General features: G+C 41.2%; 1 protein-coding gene across 1 annotated transcript in view; it reads right to left on the bottom strand.

Annotated features, from left to right (window-relative positions):
* Positions 1-15,092, bottom strand: part of Pde4b (phosphodiesterase 4B) — a 511,900-nt gene extending 496,808 nt beyond the window's left edge. Inside the window, exon 1 of the mRNA XM_060365982.1 lies at positions 14,894-15,092. The gene's annotated coding sequence lies outside the window, so the exon portion shown is untranslated. The remainder of the gene's footprint in view (positions 1-14,893) is intronic.

Below are 15,092 nucleotides of genomic sequence, written 5' to 3'. Positions count from 1 at the left end.
GTATAATTCCTGTTTCTTCTCTGTGCCCTACCCATGCAACTTCACATAGCCACCTTCAGGTTTAGAAGGCCCTCCCCCTGATCTCTCCTGACATGAAGAATACTTAAGCCTGTTTGTCGTACCATAGGTCACACAGTCTACGAAACAGGTGAGGATCATACATTTTGGAAGCTACGGTTCTATCTTGGTACAGAGACAGTGGTTAAAGTGACAGTATGTGTAGTTCCTGGAAGGCTTCCAGACACTTAGGTAATGAATAAAAATGATATCTATGGAGATAAAGTGTCCACTAGCTCTCTTTGGTCTCCCAAGCTGTGTAACTATTCATCCTCTGCCAGCCAGATTCTGGCCATTGCCACCAACCAAGGTGCCATTCCAGGCCACACTGTTCATACCTTCTGCCCTTAGGCAGGATCTCATTCCAGGGGCAACATCAAATTAAGAAAATGTTCAGACTCCCAAAAGTCAATGAAAATGAGCTGAAAACAGCCAAGATAGCATTTGTGTCTCCTCTAATTGATCAAAGACACAAAATCTAGGATTAGTGGAAAGTGATAGAATGACCACTCTTGTGGATACTTGATGAAAATAAATGGGTACAATCTTTCTGAAATGAAATTTGGTGTCAAAAAAAAAAAAAAAAAGCATTTACAATGTGTGTAGCTCTTAACTCTGGAATTGAATTGGCATTAGGATGCTTCTTAAGGCAACAGAAAACCACACAAATTGGACACAGGGGCAGTTGTAGTAGTCACCATCAGAGAATAAGCTAAGTAAAATATTGTGTGATCCTTCACAGAATTGTTACAAAGTTTTTGAGTGAAAAAATCAAGTTTTGGAGCTGTGTGCATGACATCACTGTGAGTCTATGCAGAGGGACAACTATAAAAGCATTTCCCACTGTTTCCAGGCACAGCTTGCTGAGGTACCTGACAAGGGAAACCTCAGTCAAAAAATATGGTTCTCTTCACGTTTTCATCACCTCCCAGCAGGAGTGCATTTCCTGCCTCACATGTGTGGCTTTAGAGGAATCCTGGGGACTCTTGCCATTTATATTTCACTTTGAGAAAATTCAAATGCTTCTTTGTCTTGCTTGCAAGGTCTACAGTAAAAATAAAATAAAACCTTCATTTTTAAAAGATAATTAATTTTGGCCATACATGCATGTATAATTTCCATCTTCTCATAGCTCTAAATCAGGGCACATCTGAAAACAGCATGTTACGCCTGCCACTAGACAGACCAGACGGTGGAGGCCTGGTGAATGACCGGGTTTGCACACCCATCAAAACTTGCAGAGTGGATGCTGTTTTTGCTGGAAGAAGACGCAAAGGATGGTAATAAAACATGTTTCACAACTAGAAGTCATATCCTTGCACAGAAGGAACAGTGGGGAAGCATGCCTAACAGCGTGCACCAAGATGACGCCACAAAGCAAGCCTCATCGGCGTAACTGCTAAGCGACTTTGCAGCGCTGCAGCTCTTGCTGGCATGTAAAGCGGTTCCACAGAGATAAGCATGTGCATGAATGGCCTGAGACTGAGATGAGGTGGATTCTGAATGCGAATTTTAAGGCTCTGAGTAGTGAGTGCATTTGAAGACCAGCCTATTTGAGAACTTTACTGTACCCGTTAGTTATACATTCTCAGGAGACACATGTGCAAGGCAGTTCATATTTACTTAAGCTTACACAAATTCTACCAATAAAAATTAAACTAATTTCCTAAATGGCATGAGGGCATTACAGCTCATCAGAAACATTGTCTTCATAATACATGAAATAATACTGTATATGAGAGTTGAAGAATAATATGTCAGATGACATTTACTTATGGAGGCCCTGGAAAGAGGAAAAAAAAAAAAACATTTCACATTTCATTCACTTCAAGATTTTTTATTGTTGGTACTTTCTTATCCTATCAGAGGTCTACATTTCATAATCATGTCATGACTACCACTTGGCTACTGAAGATACAATGGAATTAAGCTGTATGCTGTTTTTCTGATTTGAAATGTTAAGTTGCAGGAAGAATTCACTTGAGAATTGATAAAATAGGCAATGCATGAAAAATTCCCAGTGCTGAAGGACAAACAGAGACCCATACAATCACTAAAAGATGACCCATTCCAAATTACAATGCTTTGAAATTTCAAGTTTTTTTGTTGTTGTTGTTTGTAGGAGTTTCTTGTTTTAATATCAATTTGGAAACTTTACAACATAATACTTTAGTTTTATTAGTAGCACAGGTCATTGAACTAGACTTAATGAGCAGAAATATACTGATGAGGAAATTTAAATATTTTGGGGTATTGGTATATAAATGGTCACATAGTAGTATATAAACAAATGTCAAGTGTAAAATTTTAAGAGAAAATTTAAAGACAACAGGTTTGGAAATTCATTCATTACCAGCACACTTTTTTGTGTGTTAAATAGATTGTGAAAATTTCCTTTGATTATAGTTTTAAATTCTCCCTTATTTGTTAATGATTCTTTTCAGTTCTTTTTTTTTTTTTTTGAAATTTCAAGTTTTTGGTAATATGACAACACTAAGCATTTTAAATTAAAACATCACATTTAAAGGATTAAGATTTTTTTAATTTTTTTTAATTACACTTTATTCATTTTGTATCCCCCCATAAGTCCCTCCCTCCTCCCCTGCCGATCCCACCCTCCCTCCCCTTTCTGCATGCATGCCACTCCCCAAGTCCACTGATAGGGGAGGTTCTCCTCTCCTTTCTAATCTTAGTCTATCAGTTCTCATCAAAAGTGGCTGCATTGTCCTCTACTGTGGCCTGGTAAGGCTGCTCCCCCCTCAGGGGGAGGTGATCAAAGAGCAGGCCAATCAGATTATGTCAGAGGCAGTCCCATTACTATGTAACCCACTTGGACACTGAACTGCCATGGGCTACATCTGTGCAGGGGTTCTAGGTTATCTCCATGAATAGTCCTTGGTTGGAGTATGAGTCTCTGGGAAGTTCCCTGTGTTCAAATTTTCTGGTTCTGTTGCTCTCCTTGTGGAGACCCTGTCCTCTCCAGCTTTTACTATTTCTCACTTCTTACATAAAATTCCATTCACTCTGCCCAACAGTTGCCCATCAGGCTCAGCATCTGCTTTGATAGTCTGTAGGGCAGAGGCTTTCAGAGGCCCTCTGTGGTAGGTTCCTAGTTTGTTTCCTGTTTTCTTCTTCTGGCTTTCAGAGGTCCTCTGTAGAAGGTTCCTAAATTGTTTCCTGTTTTCTTCTTCTTCTGATGTCCATCCTCTTTGCCTTTCAGGATGAGGATTGAACATTTTAGTTAGGGTCCTCTCTCTTGCTTAGTTTCTTTAGATGCACAGATTTTAGTGGGTTTGTCCTATGTTGTATGTCTATATGAGTGAGTATATACTGTGTGTGTCTGTTTTGCTTCTGGGACAACTCATTCAGCATGAAGGATTAAGATTTTAAATAGTAGAAAATTATCAGTGGCTACAAAGACAAATATGCTCTCAAAATTCAGAAGTAAATGACTACCTAAAATTCTACATCTAGAAAAGCTATCCATCAGACATAAAACTAAAGGAAGACAATTTTAGATGATAACATTTCAAAAGTTCTATCCTAAACATTTTCTCTCTTAAACAAATTTAAATCATGCACCATACAGCAAGAGAAGAGATTAAACCAAGAAAGAAGAAGGTACAAAAATGGGAAAAGAAGGGATATGACATAAAAAAGAGGTTGAGAAATCTGTACCATGGCTATCCTGAGCAAAGTATTAGATGCCCACCAAACCCATGGTGTCTTCTCTGGGCTTAGCCAGACAAAAAGTCCTAGCCACTCCTCCAATTAGAGTTTCATCATAAGACTAAGAGGCCCAAACAGTGAGATTTAAGTGGTAGGGATGCATGCTTCTAAGAAATCGACTCTCACATCCTCTCATCATTCATGCCCTGACTAGAGTTGAGCGTGCTTTGCTACCTTTAGAATTGAAGCTGTACTAAAGCTGTCCAAATGACTGCAAGAAGCAAAGAGAGTTGGCCCCACTTAGACAAAAATGGCAGCCCAGGGCTCCCATGCCCTTCATCCAACCCACTATGACCCATTTCATACCGTTACATGACTGAAAAAAAGATTTCTGTGGAACATACTAGATATAAAGACTTCATGTAGAAAACAAGTGCAAGTTGGCAGACCCAATTCTCTACCCTTCCCGTTTATCTCTCTCACATCTTCTGGTAAGATTTCTTCCTTCTCTACTTACAGTGCTACCAAGAAGGACATGGATAGGCTATGGTACATTCCTTCTCATTCAAAGCATCTCTGAATTTCCTCTTAATTCTCATAAGGCAGTCAAGGAAATTAAACAATGAATTGCAAGAATGAAAGGAAATATAAGTGGAGACCAAAGCCAAGGAGATGGTTCCGTGTGTAAAGTGCTTGCTGTGAATGCATGAGGACCTGAATTCGAATCCCCAGAATTCACATAAATCTCATATGGTAGCACACACCTAGAATTCCAGTGCTCCTAATGCCAAGTGGGAAGCGTTGCTTCCCTATGTAGCAACAACAACCAAGACACCATATCTCCAGGAGGAGGCCAAATTCCAATCCATGAAATTGTTTGCTGACCTTCACATACATGCCCAGGAATGCATACACATACACTCTTACACACACACACACACAATGAGCCGAACAATCCAACGTACAAAGTATGACCTTCTCTCATTAACTGATGAACTTTGTTCCAGTTTAGCTATTGTCTCTAGCATCTCCCGCTTACGAAACCACACCCAAACATTTCTTTCCAGTAAACTGCTCAAGGCGATAAGACACAGAGAAAAGCAATGTCCCTTCCATATTCCTACTTCTTGGCCACTGTTACATGTCAACTATATGCTAAATGTTCAGCATCCAAAAAACTGAGTTGAGGAAGAGGCAGTATTCCTCCACAGAGGTACAATTTTTACTGTGACCTTGCTGGTCAAGTACCTTAAGCATTTTTGAATCTTGAATATCTACTGAATTTAAAGGATGCTTTATTAAGAGCTGGAGAGTTGTCTGGTCTTGCAGAGACTCAAGCTCAGTTCCAAGCACCCACATCAGGGAACTCACAACTGCCTGTAACTTTGGTTTCAGGGAATGCAATGCCTCTTCTGGCCTCTGTAGGAACCTGCATTTATGTCCACACAGTCGTACACAGATATACATCATACAGATAAATTTTTTTTCCTTTAAAGATGTCCCAGAACACAAAGTAATTGATGTTACTGTTGGAAACTCTTTTCTAGGTTTAATATTCAATATCTGGCAACAGGATTGATATTCAGAGAAAAATTTTCTTATTTACTAACCATTTACAAAACCAAAAATATTTCTAACATCTGGGTAAATCTATTGCTATATTGGGCAGAGTGCAAGGAGTCTTATGGAAGAAGAGGGAGATAAAAAGACCCAGAAAGGACAGGAGCTCCACAAGGAGACCAACAAAGCGGAAAAATCTGGGCCCCAGAGGGTCTTGCAGAGATTGATGCATCAACCAATGACCAAGAATAGAGAAGACCTAGACGCCCTGCTCAGATGTAGCCCATAGGCAGCTCAGACTCCATGTGGGTTCCTTAGTAATGGGAGCAAAGGCAATCTCTGACATGAACTCAGTTGCTGTTCTTTCCTGGTGGGGTGGCCTTATGAGGACACAGGGAAGAGGATCCAGGCAGTTCTTATGAGACCTGATAGGCTAGGATCAGATACCAGGAGAGGAGGACTTTCCTTATCAGTGGACTAAAGAGAGGGGTGGAGGGAAGAGGCATGGAGGGTGGGACTGGGAGAAGATGAGGGAGGAGGTTACAACCAGGATACAAAGTGAATAAATTGTTAAAAAAAAAACCACCAATAATAATAAAAGAAAAAAGCTTCATTTAATTAAAGCATCATTCTCTTTCTTTCACAATGAACTTTACCTCCAAGAATCCAATGCAAGAAAGGAATATTGTGTTGATGTATAGCTCATCTTCGAAAACCCTACACTGAAGACCTCACTCAAAATTCCTAGTTATGAACTCATATTTGAAAATTATCACCCATCATCTTGTTTACACATGTACACTGCTATTTATAGGATTTATGTAACAGCCTGCAGAGCAAATGAATACACTTTACATTCATTATTTCATTTCTCTAGTAATAGCTGGTGATGTGTGGTGAGAATTATGTTCTCACCCCATTTTAAGGGGAAAAAAAATTAACCAAAAACCTTTTAGTACACTTCTTGGTATGAATAAACAACTCGAAAGTAGAGAGCCTACATTAATTGGAAAATAAACCATCAATTATTTGGGTATTTTTACCAATACTCTACATGTAAATAGCAAAGCAAAATCACTTGAATTCAGAAAAAAAAATTATTTAAGATAAACATCTGCTCTTAGGTATTAATCTTACATATTATTAAAAATAAACTCAAAATCTCTACACATAAATCTGAAGAACAAAAAGACAGCATTTCATAAATAAGTAATACAAAACAAGGTCAGTGTCTTATTCCACAGAATACCATATTTACATGTGGCATCAATTACGAAAAAAGAAATTGATTTTTCTTCCTTTACCACTTACTACAAATGGATGCTCTTCTTGAACTTTTAATGCCCCCAACCCCATGCTGCTAAAGTAATTCTTGGTTTTGTGAAACTGTAAAGCCAGAAGGAAATGTACATTAACTGATAAAGAGGGCAGACAACCCTGCCATACATTTTTCTTAATCCAAATGGGGAGCACATTTTTTTTCAAGGCTCATTGGTATTCTCCAGCTGTATCCGCATCTTACCAAAGTTAAAGCTAAGTAGGAGGTGTGACTTACAGAAATAGCGTTTCCCTCTTAAAGTTTCACCCATTGAATAAAATGTGAAATTTCTTCTTGGTTTACAAATCAAAAACTCTTAGATTTTTGTGTTATTCTTTATGTAATAAGCAATGGAATATAAATTTTACAAATTACCCAATATGCTCACACCTAAACATCTTCAAGATGAGAATATTTATACAAATTAGAAATAGGTCACAATTTAAGACTGGTAATTATGAAGGTCTATAGACATTAACTTTATTCTTCAGAAATATAAAATGTAAAATCTTAACTTATACCCCCATCTGGGAACGTGTTTGGGTGGGAGACATAGAAAACTTAATAAATAGTAGATTAAATCATTAAAAGGTTTAGACTTCCTTGTGGAAAATTATGTCTGGAGGCAGACAAGGCTGAGCTGACACATCTTCTCTAAGACACCTAGGATCTAAGCTTCTTTCATTTTTTCCCATCATTCTGAACATATGTATCCATGTCTAATGGTTGCAAGATGGCTGCTCATCAATCAAAACAAAGTCGTCAGTGCTTAATGGAAAGGCCTGAGATATAAGGCTGCCTGAGATGCCTGCCTTTGTTCAGACGTCTAATCTTTGTCAGCGGAGCCGCTCCCCACTTCAAGGGAAGCTGGAAAGTTGAATAATGCTATCTATCCTTCCAACTTTTGTAATAGAAGATGAAAGAGAGCCTGAGTGAATAAATGGTCAAACAAGTCCCTCTGTACCAACTGCCACTCTTCCAAACCGAATAAATCGAATGCCATCGACGCAAGCATCACTGCCATGGTAATCATCATGGTCAGCATTAAATACTTTCCTCCAAATGGTGCAATATGTTGTCGGGTATCGGGTTCACACGCCTCCTATTATTGCAAACTTTGAAGCACATCAAAATATTGTGTGTTAATTTTAAAACTTAAAAGTGATTTTCTAAATCAGGTGTGGTGGCTCACACCTTTAATCTCAGCACTCAAGGAGGAAGAGGCAGGGGTATTGCTGTGAGATTGAGGTCGGCCTGATCTACAAAGAGCGTCTAGTATAGCAAAGGCTACATAGAGAAACCAAAATAATAATAATGATGATGATAATTTTCTAGACAATTTTCTCACGACTAATACTTAATACACAGCCTATTTCAAAATTCCCCTAATGGTTTGTCAAGTAATATCCATGAAGTTTAACTGAATCATAATGCCCAGAAGGAATGTTAGGTGGTTGTATGCTCCCAAGTCATCTTATGGATCCTGGGTCCACACTCACTAGTGATCACTACCATCTCAGCAATGAACTCAGGACTTCAATTCTTGGTTCTCACTCAGTGTCACCTTCCAAACTTCACGCTCTAAAGCATTTGGAAAAGTAAAGAATCGTAGAGGGAGGGCTTCACTTTATAATCATTTTGGACAATCTTCTCCTTTGGGGCATCAAATTTTTCACTCTGGTGCAAGTCATTACACTGCAAAAGCAATCTTCACTGGAGGGGTTTTAGTAGTCACAGGGAGGTCAGCAGGCGCATCCTCTAAGCATGGGCAGACAGCCTCTTTCCAAATAATCTGAACCACTTTTAACAATTACCGGTCTTACATCTTAATCTCTGAATTCAGAAACAATTATTGTTCTGTGGTTATAATTACCTGCATGCACCATGAAACGAAGACAGATGGAGCCAAGACCGAGACAAGTGTTTTCTTATCTGCCTCAGAAAAGATTCCAGTAAATACAGCAACATCACTCTATGCCTTTTCAGTTCCTAACATTCGGTGCATTAAAGAACAGTCTCAGAGGGACACTCTTCTCTGTGCAGTAAGAGGGTGACAGCAAACAGGAGCAGATGAAAGAACCTATCCAAGGAGTCCTAGGATGTGTGTGTGTGTGTGTGTGTGTGTGTGTGTGTGTGTTTCCATGTATAAGGGGGAAGAGAAAACAAGGACTGTGTGTTGAGTCACTTGTCTGCATTTCCCATTGTCATTCTGTTTGAACATTTCAGTCCTGCAACACCCTTCTCACCTACTGGCTCTCAAGGACCTGCCAGGAAGACAAATCCTTGAGTGTTCAGCATACCAGTGCACCATGGTTAGGGCAGTTGCCACTGTCCTCAGGCCAGTGTACCAAAGCAGTATGCTCAGGACAATTGTCACTGTCCTCAGGCCCACAGGAGTGACGGTGATAATAATAAGGAGCCATTAAACCTAAGTCACTCTTCTCAGCGAAGACAACCCAGAGTTAACACATGAGGATAACAAAAGTCTGTATTTAGAAGTCTTCCCTAGAAATTCATCAATCCTCATATAAGACGCAAGTTTAGGCTATAAGTTCATTTTTCTAGATAAGAGGCCCATATGTCTCACATATTTCAATATACGCTTATTACTAGAAAGAAGTATCACCTTTTGAAATGTGTTTTCTCATCAGAAGGGGGTACTAAGAAATCACACCTCTGTATACATTTTTAGTGTCTCCCCAAAAGAAGCCGACTCTGATTATGAGAGATGTAGCATTAGAAAACAGTAAAATCTCAGAATAAACGAGCCCAGGTGCTAGTGAACTGAAGCCCCTCAGACCCCTTACAGCAGCCCCAGGCTTCCATTTGCAATAGTTGACTTCTGAGGTCAGTTACAGCTCTGAAACATGTCATGGTTCTGTGAGCCTGCCCTGTGACATGATCCAAAAAAAAACTGATGGCAGAGAATCTGGAATCTTTTTCTTTAAGCCCATTGACATCAGCAAGTACTTACACAAATAATGATATTTTTTTTTCTGAAATTTAAGCGTCCGCTGATAAAAGGTTCTTTTAGCACTTCCTACAGAGGTGTCAAAAGATTAAAAGTATGAATATTTTCCAACTGCTTAAAGATAACGTGGAGAAAAACGTTTCAGAGAAAATACCATGCACAGATTTTTTTTTTTATCTAGAATTTCAGTGAGAAGATGTGGCTTCATACTTCAATCTTCAATTCAACAATATGAGCTAACTTAAGTAAGAACTTCAGACTGAGATTTAGATTATGTCTCTGCAACAAATACATGTCACAGGGCAATGCAGCCAAGCTAGCATTTTCAATTACATTAGTGGATAATGGGGCTGAGGATTTAAGCCGCAGCATGTTTAAAAAGCACATACCCCAGTGCAGACATGACAGTGCATATTCATCTCCCTTTGCCTCTCTCACTAAACATTACTGTAAATCCTGGAAATCATGCCACCATTGTTCAACAGAGACTCAGAACAGTGGGAGGATGCTGGTGGGGTGGCTGATGGACTCCAGCCATAGGAATGCTGAAGCAGATGTAAAAGCAGATGTATGCAGGTGTAAAGGCTCCTGACCCTAACCTAGCCATAGATGGTGAGGGAGATTCGTTCTTCCCAGGTCCAGCTAGGCTCCAGCTAAAAACAACAGGTAGCCTTAAAGTACAGATTTAGGGATCCTGGTCACAATGAGCTCCAGGGAAAGAAATGTTCCTTATTCCTACAGCCTAAAAACAACCTTTTTCCTCACCCACAGAACATGCAGCCTGTGCTGGGGAGGATCCCTCCACCTCGTCATTTGGCAGCAGCAGAATGCAGAGGAAAATCCAGATGCACTGGGCAAAGCAGGCAGACCATAAGCCATGAGGGATTAAACCGTCCCCTAAAACTGTTGCCCCCACAAATGGGCCCAGGCTGGCATAAGGAGGACCAGAGCCTTCTAACATAATAGCCAAAAAAAAGGGGGGTGGGGGCTAGTGTGTAGTTACAACCTGAATTCACTAACACATTGCTTTATGCCTTCCATGGAGAAAGGGTATGCTTTATGGAAACTATGCAGCAATCAAAGTTCTAGTAGATATCACTACTGGATGAACAGTCCCAGAAGAATATCAAGTAGGAGAACAATCTGAAGGGGCTTATAAAAGAATCACAGTATAATTTTAAGAAATAAAGTACAATTAGAATCCCTAATAAGAAGACAGAAAATCTAGGGAGAAGCAAGCAGATCTGAAAAGATCAAATAGCATTTCTAACCATGAGAAAAGAAATCAGTTCAAGGAACAATTTAATCAATAGATAAGACATCAATAGGGACAGAAATACCTATAGAATGCCTCTGAACAGCCACCCAAGGATCTTTCAAATATCTGTAATTAGAAAGTAATACCAAGGTGATAGATATGACAGATGAAAAGAGAAAGCCCAAGATGAATCTAGGAGAAACTTCACAGACAGTGATAGAACAGAGGCAAGATAAAATAGGCTCAGACAGGCTGTGCATTTGTGTGAAGAAACCTGGGAATCCTCTGATAAAATAGGCTCTGCAAAGCCCACGAAGAAGCAATATAAACCAACCCACAGGTGAGCATATTAGAGTGAAAGAGAAAAACCCTGGGTACAAAGAACAGCTCAAACACAGCCCAGGAGCCAACTTATCAACAACAGTGGCTGGAAAGCTATGTCTTCGAAGTAATGAGGAAAGCAACTGTCAATTGCCTTCTCCTCCCAGATCCTCAATTATTTAAACACCAGGATAAGACACAATTTCAAAAAAGCAAAAGAGACTCTGAGATTTTTGTCATCTTGAGGAAAATAAAGGAAGAAGAGAAATACAGATAGCAACAGTAAGCACAGAAGATATGGTTCAGTTAAGTAAGCATTGATGTAAAAACAATTGAAAGACCTGATTACAGAAAAGTGACATGAAGCATAAAAATATGGTGGAACTACTTCTATAAAGAATTTTGAAATATGAGGGGTGATCAAGATTATAAAGTTACGAGGTCCTTATGGAGTTCTAGAAAATCAACATTTTAATCCACTATATCTAGTAAGACAAAATATGAAACTAGCTGAGGCAGTTTATACTTATAATCTCAGAGTTTGGGAGTAGAGAAGTAGGAGGATCGGGAGTTCAAGATCACCCTCAGCTACACAGTGAGTTCAAAGCCAATCTGAGTTACGTGAGACACTGTCTCAAAAAAAAAAAAAGACAAAACAAAATGACAAAGTGTCTAAAAACATTTTTAAAGTTACTAAAAATAGAAATGGGATACATTATCGTCAATAGAAAAGAGGATACAGAAACTGTAAACAATAGTTAGAAAGAAAAGGCAAATCATGGAGGGGTGGAATGACAAAGAAATGTCCTTCATTGCCAACGGACACCCCATCTCAAAGGGTAAATGGAGCAAAACTGGTAAAACAAGCACATGCAGGGAACATTGTCACAGATTAATTTTCTTGGCAAGCCATCTCTGACACTAAATCAGAGTGTAATTTCCTTAAGCATTGCTGTATTACAAACAGGTAAGGGAGAACATGGATTGAAGCAGCTGTAGAAAGGTGGTGTATATAACACAATGCAAGTCACACCACATGCTCCAAAGCTACAAGGACTTCTTAGAGCTGTGCTGACACAGTCATCTTTATGTTCCCACATCTATTATCCACCAGATAACGCTTGTTCTAGAAGAAAGTATGTATGGCTGTGGACAATAGAGTCCTCTACCACCCCATCACTCCCTGAGCTTTGCAGCCACTGAAGGTCTTCTCTTCATAAGATTCTCAGGGGCTGAGACGACAAGTCCTTCCCAGAGGGAGGATTCAACACCGTCACACTGCCCGCCAAAACGAAAGGTGCTTACACTTAGTGCTCAGAGGAATCCTCATGCCTGATAATCCACAACTCACTCACGGCTTTTCCCAAACGATGCTGCTCGGATTTCTTAGAAAGACCAATAAGCTAAGTTTCGTGCTGAAATAATTTAAAAAAAAAAAAGAAAGAAAGAAAAGAAAAAAAAACATTCAAATCTTTCTCAATCAAGACCTGTTTTATTGCTTTCTGGCCAAAACAGGTTAAACAAAGGGCTGACAGCAGAGGGAAACTCTTGACTCTTCTTCATTTTAAATGATTTGTAAGCCAACACAAAAGCATCTTTTCCAAAGGTGTGTGCGCAGCACCTGTCAATATTAGTGTCTCTATGCAGACAAATGACCCCAAGAACATAAAACTATGTGTCATTTATTTCAGGCTTCTCAATCAAAATCGACCCTATTAGAAAAGTAAACAAGCATTTCCCAGCAGGTACCCTCTGAAGTAATGTAAGATAATTCATCTTGGCAAGATATATTTAGCTGGAAATAAGCTGAGAAGTCAGTCAAATGAGGAAATATAAGCAGACCCGTTGCAAAATTAGTCATCTCACAACTCCATCAGGAAAAGAGAAGGATGATGTGTCCATTTACTAGACATCTCAAATGTATCAATAGGCATCATCTCAAAAATTCAATGCCTTTTAATACTTGGGTTTTTTGTTGTGTTGTTTTGTTTTGTAAATTTACAAATTTGACATTATTCTGTTTATAAAAACCAAAAAAAAAATAATAATAATAGAAACTAGACTAAATATGTTCCTGGCTACATCCTACAAGTACTGATTTGAAGATTGCTTGAAGAGCTGAAGAAAAGGCCAAGTTTACACCGAAAACACGTGTTTACATTAAAGAGATTTCTCCTCCTTCTTGGGGCTGTCAGAAGATAAGTGAGGTACCTCGAGCAGGAATCACACTAAATTGGCTTTACCTGAAATGAAATCATTAGCCTTCTCCACCTTCTAGGCAATACATGTTCACAAAAAGTCTAGGTCCTTTCTCCCCGGGTCATACATAAAAATATTGGGATCCCCAAACTGGGGTGGGGGAGGAGAGGGTTGTTGAAAATTATTTCATAACAGAGGCTTTGGCAAAAGAAAAGGAAGTTATGATCTATTAAAGCTGCATAGACTTTTTGTTTGTTTGTTTTGATCACACATTTTAAACTTGACACCCCTTCCTTACAGTGCAGCCAGAAACTTGTAGCCGGAAAGTGCTAAATCTAAAAGATGCATGTGATCTACGGAACAGCCATATCTCATGAAGATCTAACACAGGGATACACAAAATGCATTTCTGTTTAGCACATCATACGCGTATGAGGGAAACCTAAGGTACTTGCAATATAATTTTTTTTTTAAAGTCAGTCTTGCTTTAAAAATCACCCCAGGCAGGCGTGCTGTGTCATGCGGATGATGAGCACCTCACTGAGGACTAGGGCTCCCCATCTTCCCCTGTACTTCTTGGTCAACACCGTGACTCCTTTGGACTCAGATTGCCGTGCGCAGTGTAGCATAAGGAAGGTGGTGTGTGGGGAAGGAAGGAAAACAGAACAGGGAGAAGAGACGGAGCAGAAGGAAAGTAAAGGGAGGAGCTGCGGGGCCTCCTGCTCTCCCCCAGTCTTGGAGCTTCTCACGGCAGCCCAGGCACCAGAGCTTGCCAAAAGTTCCAGGCAGAACCTTGGTTCTGCAGAGGCTTGGGTACTCCCGGCTTGGGGACCCAGCTATCTAGGTGTAAGAGCACCCTGCAGCAGCCAGTCAAACTCTGGCTAGTTGGTCCCCAGGCACCACCAGCTCATCACTACCCGCTGAAAGGCTCGGTTGAGGGAATCCTTCTGCCTGGTAATTTCTCTTAGCTAGCTCTGAATCCCAGGGGCTGCCCAAGAGATCCACGGGCCAAGAGGCAGAGACTGCGAGCGCCCAAGGGAAGGGGTCCGTGGGAGGACTGGTTCCCAGAGGCGAATAGGAAGCGCCTAGAGGTGCCATCCCGGCTGCGGGGTTCCAGAGCCTGCAGTTGGTGCGGCCGCGGTGCGGTGCGATGCGGTGCGGTGCGGTGGGAGGAGAGGCATCCTCAACCTCAAGCTGCGCTCCCGCGCCAGGCTGCCCCGTGGGCGAACCTCGGAGATCCGGAGATCCGAGGCGAGCGACCCGCAGCCTGGTCTCAGGATACCACGGGAGCCCAGGGGGTGGGAGGGCACCAGTCCGCGCTGAGAAGCTAGGTGCCTCTCCTGCGCCTCGGGACCCCGGACCGCTACCACCCGAACCCTGAGCCTCTGCTTCCCCGCGCTACTCTCGTTCTAGCACCGCAGGAAAACCGAGACCCACTCGCCCAGGCTGGAGGCTGAGGCCACCGAGGCTACCACCTGTGAGCCGCCGCAGCCGGGGCCTCTGGCCGGTCGCCCTTGGCTCCTTTCCTCTCCCCTCCTACCTGGCCGAGCTCCTGGGCACTCCACGCGCGCGCTACCGCGGGGGACTTTTGCAGGAGATCCCTCACCGCCAGCCGACTCTCGCCGCAGCCTCCCTCCACCGCGGCTGGAGGATTACGCGCAGCCCTGCGTGCCCATCAGCCGGTGCGGACGATCCCGGGTGGAATCTCAACTCGCCGGCCCCCGCCCCCATTCATAATC

Source organism: Meriones unguiculatus, chromosome 12, assembly GCF_030254825.1.
Source record: "Meriones unguiculatus strain TT.TT164.6M chromosome 12, Bangor_MerUng_6.1, whole genome shotgun sequence".
NCBI lineage: Eukaryota > Metazoa > Chordata > Mammalia > Rodentia > Muridae > Meriones > Meriones unguiculatus.
Note: the sequence above shows the minus strand (reverse complement) of the source record. Positions and strands in the feature narration are given on the sequence as shown.